We start from the raw sequence: 9,511 nt of genomic DNA on the forward strand, positions 1-9,511 counted from the left end.
CCCTAGGTTCACAGCCAAGACTCCTCCAACAAGAGAGAGATCAACAGAGAAAAGCATACATGTTTATTTAATATAAATTTTACATGACACGTCAGCCCTTGGTAATGAAGGCTTGAAGGAAGAGGGGAAGGTGGGTCTTCACACTTCAGTGCGATGAGGCATGAACAGTCGTGCGGAAGTACAACTGCACAAAAGCCCACGTGACCTGACGGTAAGGAACCTTGATGAGCCCAGCCAGGCCTGTCTGCTCCGATTCTTCTTGGTGTCTCTGAGGACAAAGCTGTACTTTTCCTCTGGGTACGGGGAGGGCCTCTCGGGAATAGAGCTTCTTTATGACCTGCTTCAGGAGAAGGTCAGAGAATTCTTCCATGACCTGCTTCAGGGTAGAAGGGAGGGGAAGGTCAGAGGGACCCTCCTGTGTCTGGGCTTTTCTCAAATGTCAAGGTGCCATATTTTGGGCTCGTCTGTCCTGGTGTTTCAAAGCACAAGCAGTTAGGGGTGATTTCACCTCCTGGGGGCCTTTGCCAGTGTGTGAGTGTCGTAACTGGAGCAGGGGTGCCCCGGCATCTGGCGGGTAGAGGCTGGTGGAGCTGCTGCACGTGCTACAGCACCCAACGCAGCCTTCGAAATAAAATGTTGTGGCATCCAAAGTCAGCAGTCCTGCGGCTGAAGACCCCATCAGAAGTGAAGTGCCAGGACATGTTCAGTACCAAGAACCACTGGGCACATCATTTAAAATGACCCAAGTGGCACGTTGGTTAACAGGCACAATGCTGGAGTGCAGTCCTTTCTGTCTATGTGATCAGCAACGGAGGTCAGCTGGCCATCATCCTTTTCCTTTCTATAGCAAGATAACAACATAAAGCACAGATTAAAAAATGCCAGTGGAATTGACCAAGACCCCAGAGTAGGAGGCCCTGGGCGGCCTGTCTTTCAGGCACCTGTGAGTCACCTGCAATGAATGACACTCTGCATGGCCGCCATGGAAAGGACAAGTTTTCTGAAAGCTGCCATCTCTCTGCCAGACATTTCCACCTGTGCGTCTTCAAGCAAGATCACGCTGAATGATTAAAAAAAATCTTGTGCAATTCGCCTTTTCTCTCGAACTAATAGCATCTGTTACCTGCACTTAATATCTGGCTTGCGTCTCTTTCCCTTTCTTCCTCCTCCCCGCAACACACTCACCCCGTTGGTACGCTGCAATTATTCTGCCTCTACAGCCTCCATAAAATTCTCTCTCGTCCTCTCTCCGGGTTATCTCGACCTGAATATCCATAATTGATTCTCTTCCATTTTCTCCTGCCTATGTCCAATTCAATTTCAATCTGTGTGTTTGCTGAGATTAATCATCCTGAAGGACAACTTCCAAACAGGGTCTAATTTGTCTTCACCATAGTCCTCGAGAGTCAGAGGAACCGTGGGGTAAACCTGACCGAAGATCACGTTTTACAGAGGAAGAAAATGAGGAAAACATATTGAATTGCTGAAAGAACTGGCCCTGGAGCTCCAGTCCTGCGGTTAGCTGCCCTCCTGACATTTCTTCCTGCTGCTGTTCTCAGGCTTATGTGCCCACTGAGCTTCTTGTACGGCTGCTGGCATATCTAGGGGGGAAGATAAAGAGAGGATCTTGAAGCCACGTTGAGAAACACATTATTAGTTCACAGGGAAAAGGCCCAGGCCGAGGTGATGGGGTTCCCAAAGAGAGGCGAGAGATGGGGTGTGTTAAACAATTGGGGCCTGTAAGGCAACATTGCCACTGTCACGGAGAGTTTGTGTGATTCTGAGTCGCATCATAAAAACAGAACGTCCTTTAGAGCATTTCCTAATGAGTCTGGAAGGTAAGGAATGAGGAGCTATTCACTTTTTCTTCCTCTTCCGGCGGGTCTTTGTCTGCCATTCTGGTTTCTAAGGACTCCTTTGCTAATGCGCGTCTGGTGTATGTCATGAAATCTTCATTTAGCTTTTTCACTTGTCACTTCTATATCATTAGTGGAATGAAAGTCACAGAATCCTTGTAGATTAAGAAAAAGATAAAAGGTTATCTGTCGGCTGCTTGAGAGAAGCAGTATTATTATTGCCATTATAGGTGACGTGGTATTTGAAGGCTCCCTCCTGCAGGCCACTTGGTAGCCGCACCTTACACGGCACCTGAATAGATGAGAAGGAGGGCGTTGTTCCTGAAAAGGGCACGGTTTCGTAGGGAAAGAAGCAGAATGCACATGAGGCGCAGCTTCTGGTGATAACTGCAGGATAAGAGGTAGCGTTACAGAAAGCAGAGATAATATCCATGAAACGAGTGAGAACCATGGACTCCACGATTAGGGAACAGCTATGAAATCATGAGGATGCTTTCCTCTTGGGCTTCCGAAAGACGTCCTCACTAAAGTAACATCAGGTAAATAGGAACATATGTTTTGTCATTGAAGGATTTTTTTGAAGTATGCAAGATCTCTATCAAAAACCTTATGTAAATGAAATTTTAACAAGGAATAACTATTCATACGATTCAACATAAACAGAATTTTAATTCCAAATTCAAGACCAAAAGATTTTTTTCATCTTTCAAGTAATTTAGAAAAGTACTCATTGCATTTGTTTGTCTAGGTCTCTGTCTGAGCTTTCTGTCATTATAACAAAAAACTAAGATAATCAACTTAAAAAGTGAAAAGGGTCTTTTTTTATTATTTTTTTAATATGACAGTGGAATGCATTACAATTCATATTACATATATACAGCATGATTTTTCATATCCCTAGGATGTATATAAAGTATATTCACACCAATTTGTGTCTTCATACATGTACTTTGGATAATGACGTCCATCTCATTTCACTATCATTTCTAACCCCCTGCCCCTTTCCTTCCCCTCCCACCCCTCTGCCCTATCTAGAGTTCGTCTATTCCTCCCATGCTCCCTCTCCCTTCCCCACTATGAGTCAGCCCCTCCTTATATCAGAGAAAAATTCAGCATTTGTTTTTTTGGTGATTGGCTAACTTCACTTAGCATTATCTTCTCCAACGCCATCTATGTACCTGCAAATGCCATGATTTTATTCTGTTTTATTGCTGAGTAATATTTCATTGTGTGTATATGCTACAGTAGTTTTATCCATTCTTCTACTGAAGGGCATCTGGGTTGGTTCCACAGTTTAGCTAATGTGAATTGTGCTGCTATAAACATTGATGTGCCTGTGTCCCTGTAGTTTGCTGATTTAAAGTCTTTGGGGTATAGTCCAAGGAGAGGGATAGCTGGGTCAAATGGTGGTTCCATTCCCAGTTTTCCAAGGAATCTCCATACTGCTTTCCATATTGGCTGCACCAATTTGCAGACCCATCAGCAGTGTATGAGTGTACCTTTCCCCAATCCTCACCATCACTTACTGTTGTTTGTCCTCATAATAGCTGCCATTCTGACTGGAGTGAGATGAAATCTTTGTTTTGATTTGCATTTCTCTAATTGCTAGTGATGAACATTTTTTCATATATTTATTGATTGATTGTATGTCCTCCTCTGAGAAGTGTCTGTTCAGGTCCTTGGCCCATTTATTGGTTGGTTATTTGATTTTTCGGTGGTTAGCTTTTTGAGTTCTTTATATACCCTAGAGATTAATGCTCTATCTGATGTGTAAGGGGTAAAAAGTTTGCTCCCAGGATGTAGGCTCTCTGTTCACCTCACAGATTGTTTCTTTGGCTGAGAAGAAACTTTTTAGTTTGAGTCCATCCCATTTCTTGACTCTTGGTTTTAATTCTTGTGCCACAGGAGTCTTATTAAGGAAGTCGGGGCCTAATCCCACATGATGGTGATTGGGGCCTACTTTTTCTTCTATTAGATGCAGCTTCTCTGGTTTTATTCCTAGGTCCTTGATCCACTTTGAGTTGAGTTCTGTGCCTGGTGAGAGATAGGGGTTTAATTGATATGGATTTCTAGTTTTCCCAGCACCATTTGTTGAAGAGGCTATCTTTTCTCCAATGTATGTTTTTGGCATCTTGGTCTAACATAAGATAGTTGTGATTTTGTGGGGAAAAGGTTTATTTTGAATTGCAGTTTTGGAGGTTCAGTCCATGATTGACTGGTCCTATGGTTTGAGACCTGTGGTGAGGCAGCACATCAGGGTGGACAGATGTGGTGGAGCAAAATTATTCACGGCCTGCAGAAGCCAAAGAGGAAGAGATAGGGACCGCTCCCACCATGCCCTTCAAGGACATGCTCCATTGACCTGGGATCTCTCACTATATCTTACCTCATAAAATTTCTGGTGCTTCCGGGGAGTGTCAATCTGAGGGCTTAGGGACCTGCAAAACCCCAAAATATAGCGATCTGCATCTTATTTTGGTTCAATCCTTTAAAATGTTTGCTTATGTGTTATCAAATGGATAGTTAAAAACCGTCAAATTATTCATTACACTTTGAAGGCACTGAGCAATGATTAGTGAAATCACTAGTAACTGTTACTTCCTGAATTAATTGATGACCCCAAAAATGATGAACAGAGTAAAAACCTTTTTAAGTTCTCTGTTTGTGATCATGCACACATCTGTGTTATTTTATCACTGTCTCCTGAATATTTTAATTTTAAAAGCTACATGAGTCACTTTTCTCACTGTGTGGGGCTGGGGGGAGCATTAGATGTGTATGTGGATCTGTTATGAGTTGTGGAAATCATTGTAACAATCTCACAACAAGCAAAATGTATTTTAATTCCTCATCAGCAGTTTATAAATTTTAGATGTATCTTTAAAATAGAATTTCCATTATGTGAGGTGTTTCTACCAATATAAGTCAAAATAAAAATCCCCAAAAATGATACTATTGGAGCTTTAAGTTACTCTGCAGAATGGCCAAAGATGTAAGGGCATAAATAAAGACAATTTCTGAAGAATTAAAAGACTTTATGCAAAATAAATGTAAAATAACAGGTCCAGATAGTATCTCTCCACTCAGGCCTATTTCCACTGATAATCATTTCTTCAAAGGTTAAATTAAAATGCACACCTACAGAATATTTGTATGCCTAAAAAAATTCATTAAAAGTGGGATATACCTTCCTCTTTGGCCAATTCCTTAATGAATATATTTGCATTTAATAATAGCTTCCCTCCTTTAGAGCTCTCCTGTTCATTTTCTCGGCCTTTACCCTAAGCAGCCAGATTTCCAAGGTTAAGTCCAACAGCTTTGCGAAAAGGCCACAGGCTTGTCCTCATTAAAAAAAGAAAGAAAGAAAAAAAGAAAAACTCAAATGTCTTTTCTTATAGTTCATTTCAATGTTATTTCAAGCTAAGGATCTTTATCATTCCAAACAGAAAACCCCAAGTTCTGTGTGGTAATGTGCAAAACTTTCTTCTGTATTTTCTCCCTTTCAATAGACACACTTTAGCACAGTTCATTTCATTAAAACCCCAATGACAAGTTTCTATCTTTTTGTGTGTGCGTGTATGTTGTAAAGTATTTTTTAATTTTTTATTTGTTCTAATTAGTACAAGTTTATATCTTAAGCCTTCTCTTTTTAGAAAGGGTTATGTGAGCGTAACCTCCAAGATTTTGAGTAAAGAAATAAGCTTATTCTTCCCAACAACTTGTATGTCACTGCGAATGAGCTTAATAGAACTTATGCCTACATCACGGTGTAAGGAAAATCAGTCGCACTTACATCATCAGCTCCATTTCCGGAGTCCCCGGACTGTCCCTATAAGATGATGGCACAACAGGTACTTTTTCTCACCAGCTTTGATAAATGATATGTCAGGGTCTGTGAGCTTCCTGATTCTTCCACACTCCCCTCTGCCCAAGGAGCTCCCTGGCCAGCAATGGCCAGCAACTGCCAGCAACACCTGGTGCTGCCCAGGTACCCCGCGTCCAGGCAGGCCCATGCCCATATGCACAGGACAGACGTCTCAGTGATGTGATGAAAGTTGTCTGTGCGTCTTCAGGCCTTAGCAGGGGATGTTCAGCAAAACTCACTCATGGCCTCCTCACTGACCTGGGCTTCCTCACAGCATGGAGGCTGCACTCTGAGAGCAACCAAGCCAGGACAATTAGGCAGAAGCCCTACTGCCTTTTGTGTCCTCGCCTCAGCAGTCACCTGCATCATCTCCTTCACGGTCACCAGCTTGCTCAGCTGGAGGAAAGGAATAGACCCACCTGTCTCTGGGAGGGCTGTCAGCACCACAGTGTAGGAAAATGTGTGGACTGGGAGATTCTGCCAGGTCCCTTTTGGACCTCATAATTCACGATGATCATTGGGCTCCTTTCCTGTCTTACATCCCCCTGCAAACAATCGTGTGTCTAATGTAGTTGACATCTTTTTACTCAGCCAGCAACATGGTTCTTCATATTCTACTGCAGGGATTGCTGGTCAATGACAGATTCCTTTTGCGTCACCCCCTGCCCCCAAGTTGTTTCTAAAATCATGTCTAAGACCACTTCTTATAAATTAAGTCTTGCAAAGGAAAGACTATCCAATAATTATTTTATGTTTCTAGAATCTTGATCAGGGTCAGCAATCTTTTCATTAAAAGGATTATATAAATATTTAAAATATATAAATATTTGGGGCTTTGTTAGCCAAGAAGTAAATATCAGGGATAGTAAGTGTGTAGTTACATAGTTCTTTGATATTTAATTGTTTAAAAATGTAAATAATATTCTAAGCTCATGGGCTATAAAGACAGCTGCTAATTTGAATTTTGTTCTTAAAACAGTTCACTAACCTTTGGCCTAGATCAAAGTTTATAAAGCCCACAAATCACTTTTCATTTGATTTTTTGGTTGTGTATAAATGGTGAAAATCTGACATTACATCTATAATGGGCAATGTAAACATTCAGATTAAAGCTTCTATTTTAATTGCAGCATAGTTTGATAAGCTTTTCATAAAAATCTGTCAATCAGCTTAGGTTATAAAACTAGGATGGGTATCCTAAATATCTGGCAGAGGAAGAGAAATTAAAAAACAATCATAATTCATTTTCTTTCCTCTTCTGAATGGACCTTAGGTACAGAGGTAGGATTACTCATTCTTTGTATTTCAAAATGCATTGTGATTACTGATCTGTGACTAGATACTCTCATTTTTCTATCATCTATCTATCTACCTATCATCTATCTGCTTTAATTCACTTCTTCACTTCCTTTTGTTTCCTTTCCCCATAAACAACCATTCAAATAAATTTACATGAATTTGTATGTGATACTGCAAGATGTGTATTCTTGCTATGAGTATATACTTTTTATTTGCCTTGACGGTATTAACTTAGAGATGTGTGTCTGATCTTTGTCTTGGGTTTTCTTCACTGATCTCTGGAAGATGCTTTCGAGTTGTTTTGGTACATCTAGTCTGTTGTCTTAACTCCTTTATAAACACTTAATTGAATGCTTCACATCATATCTCTCCAATTTTCCAGATTGCATCTGCTCCCAACCTCAGTATAAACAATATTGTGGTAAACATTCTTGTATAAGCCTTTAAGTGTGAAAAAGTTCAGAAAATTCTCTCGTGAATGGAATGGAGACTGGAGTCCCAGGGACTCTTGGAAATGCAGACTCCTGTGAACTATTATAATTTCTGTTGTACATTTTAGGGATAATACACACTAAATGTACTGAAAAGAAGCGATGCCGAGCAGAGTGTAATGCCAATGCTTATTCCATGGGAACCATCTCTACTTGCTTATATTTGATTGAGACAACAGTCACTGTCTTCAAATGAGTATTATGGTACTTGAGTTCTTGCAAAGCATTTAATAGTTGTTCTAGAGGTTACAATATACAACTCAAAACTCTTCCCAGGCTAGTTAGCATTGATAATGTTTTATTCCACATACAATATAGAAACTTTACAGCCATACATGTGCATGTACTTCCATCATCCTTTAAGCTATTATTACAACATGTACTACATACATATCTGCTACACAACTCATGAACCAAAGCTATGGTTTTACTTTAAATAGTCACATGCATTGTATAGAACCTAAGAGAGAAAAATAAACATCTACTTGCCATTTCTGTTGTTTTACATTTCTTCCCAGAGGTTCAACTTTACTTCTAGTATAATTTCCCAATAGACTAAAAAACTTCATTTAGGTTTGCTTATGACAAGTGCTTGCATTTTAAAAAAGCTAAAATGTCCTGATTTTGACCTTATTTTTAAGGAATTGGGTTTTTAGGCTTAAAAAATCCATATTTTTATTTTCAACATTTTTAAGAAAGTTGATATGTTGATTTTTTTTTCTCCAACACCTTGAATATGTTGTTCCAATGTCTCCTGGTATCCATAATTTTGGGTAAAAAGTCAGTTGTTTAGTGATTGCAGTTTTCCTATGTAATATGTTGTTTTCTTCTCACTACTTTTAGAAAATTTTATTTAGTCATTATGTCCTTATACAAGCTTTCTTTGAATTGATATTGCTTGAATTTCATAGATATATCTGTGTATTCATTTTCTTCAATTTCACAGTTTTTGTTTATTACTTATTTGATTTTGTTTGCTTCATTTACTTCTGTAAATTGAATTATTGTTATTGTCCCACAGATGCCTGAGGTTCTTTTCATTTTTTAAAAAAATTTTTCTTTGTTCTTTAGATTGGATAATTTCAATTACTCTCTTTTCAGGTTTAGTGACTCTTTACTTTGTCATACCCTTTTTGCTACTAAGCTACTTCTGTGATTTTTATCCCAAATCAAATAATGTATTTTTCTAGAATTTAAAAATATTTTTTGTCTTTTTCGTCTGCTGAGATTACATTTTAATGCCTTATGAGTATTTTCCTGTCATATCCCTTGCTTATAACTATGATAATTGTTTTAAAATTCTTAACTTCTAACACATTAGTCATCTCAACGTTGAACTATGTTAATTGTGTTTTCTTTCAATACTGAATGACATTTTCCTATTACCTTGTATGACACACAATTTTCGGATTGTTCTTTTGACATTTTAAATGATATTGTGTTTGGATTTTGCGTAGTCCATGAAGAGCTTTGTTAGTTTTACATAGCAAAATAATGAAGACAAGATTCCAACTTGAAACTCCATTTCATGGGTGTGAGCTTCATTCTCTGTTCTGATTTTCCATCCTTAGCTCTGCCAGTTGGTACATACTCACACACACTCAAAAGTTTACATAGAATCACATGCACAGAATTTGGGGCTCCTTCTCTCTGTTGGTTTCTTTTCTTGGATTCCTCTTTCATTTCCATTGGAAGCTCAGCATAACATTCCATTCTAATGGAATGTCAGCCACTTAGCATCACTGCAGTCTTCCCTGAGGCAAAAAACAAAGCAAAACAAAATTAAAACAAACAAGTAACAACAACAACAACAACAAAAACAAAAAAAAAACCCAAACAATTGATCATCTAGAAGTTCCCTGCTTTTGGTGTCATACTGCAGTGTGTTAAAGTGGGTTTCACTGAGTACAATTAAGGTTTTGCTTGCTTTTTTCCATTTTCTCTTTCCCCTCATTCTTTCCTTTTCTTTTTTCTTATTTCTTCCTTCTCTCTCCTCCCTC

The sequence above is a fragment of the Callospermophilus lateralis genome, chromosome 6, assembly GCF_048772815.1.
Source record: "Callospermophilus lateralis isolate mCalLat2 chromosome 6, mCalLat2.hap1, whole genome shotgun sequence".
NCBI lineage: Eukaryota > Metazoa > Chordata > Mammalia > Rodentia > Sciuridae > Callospermophilus > Callospermophilus lateralis.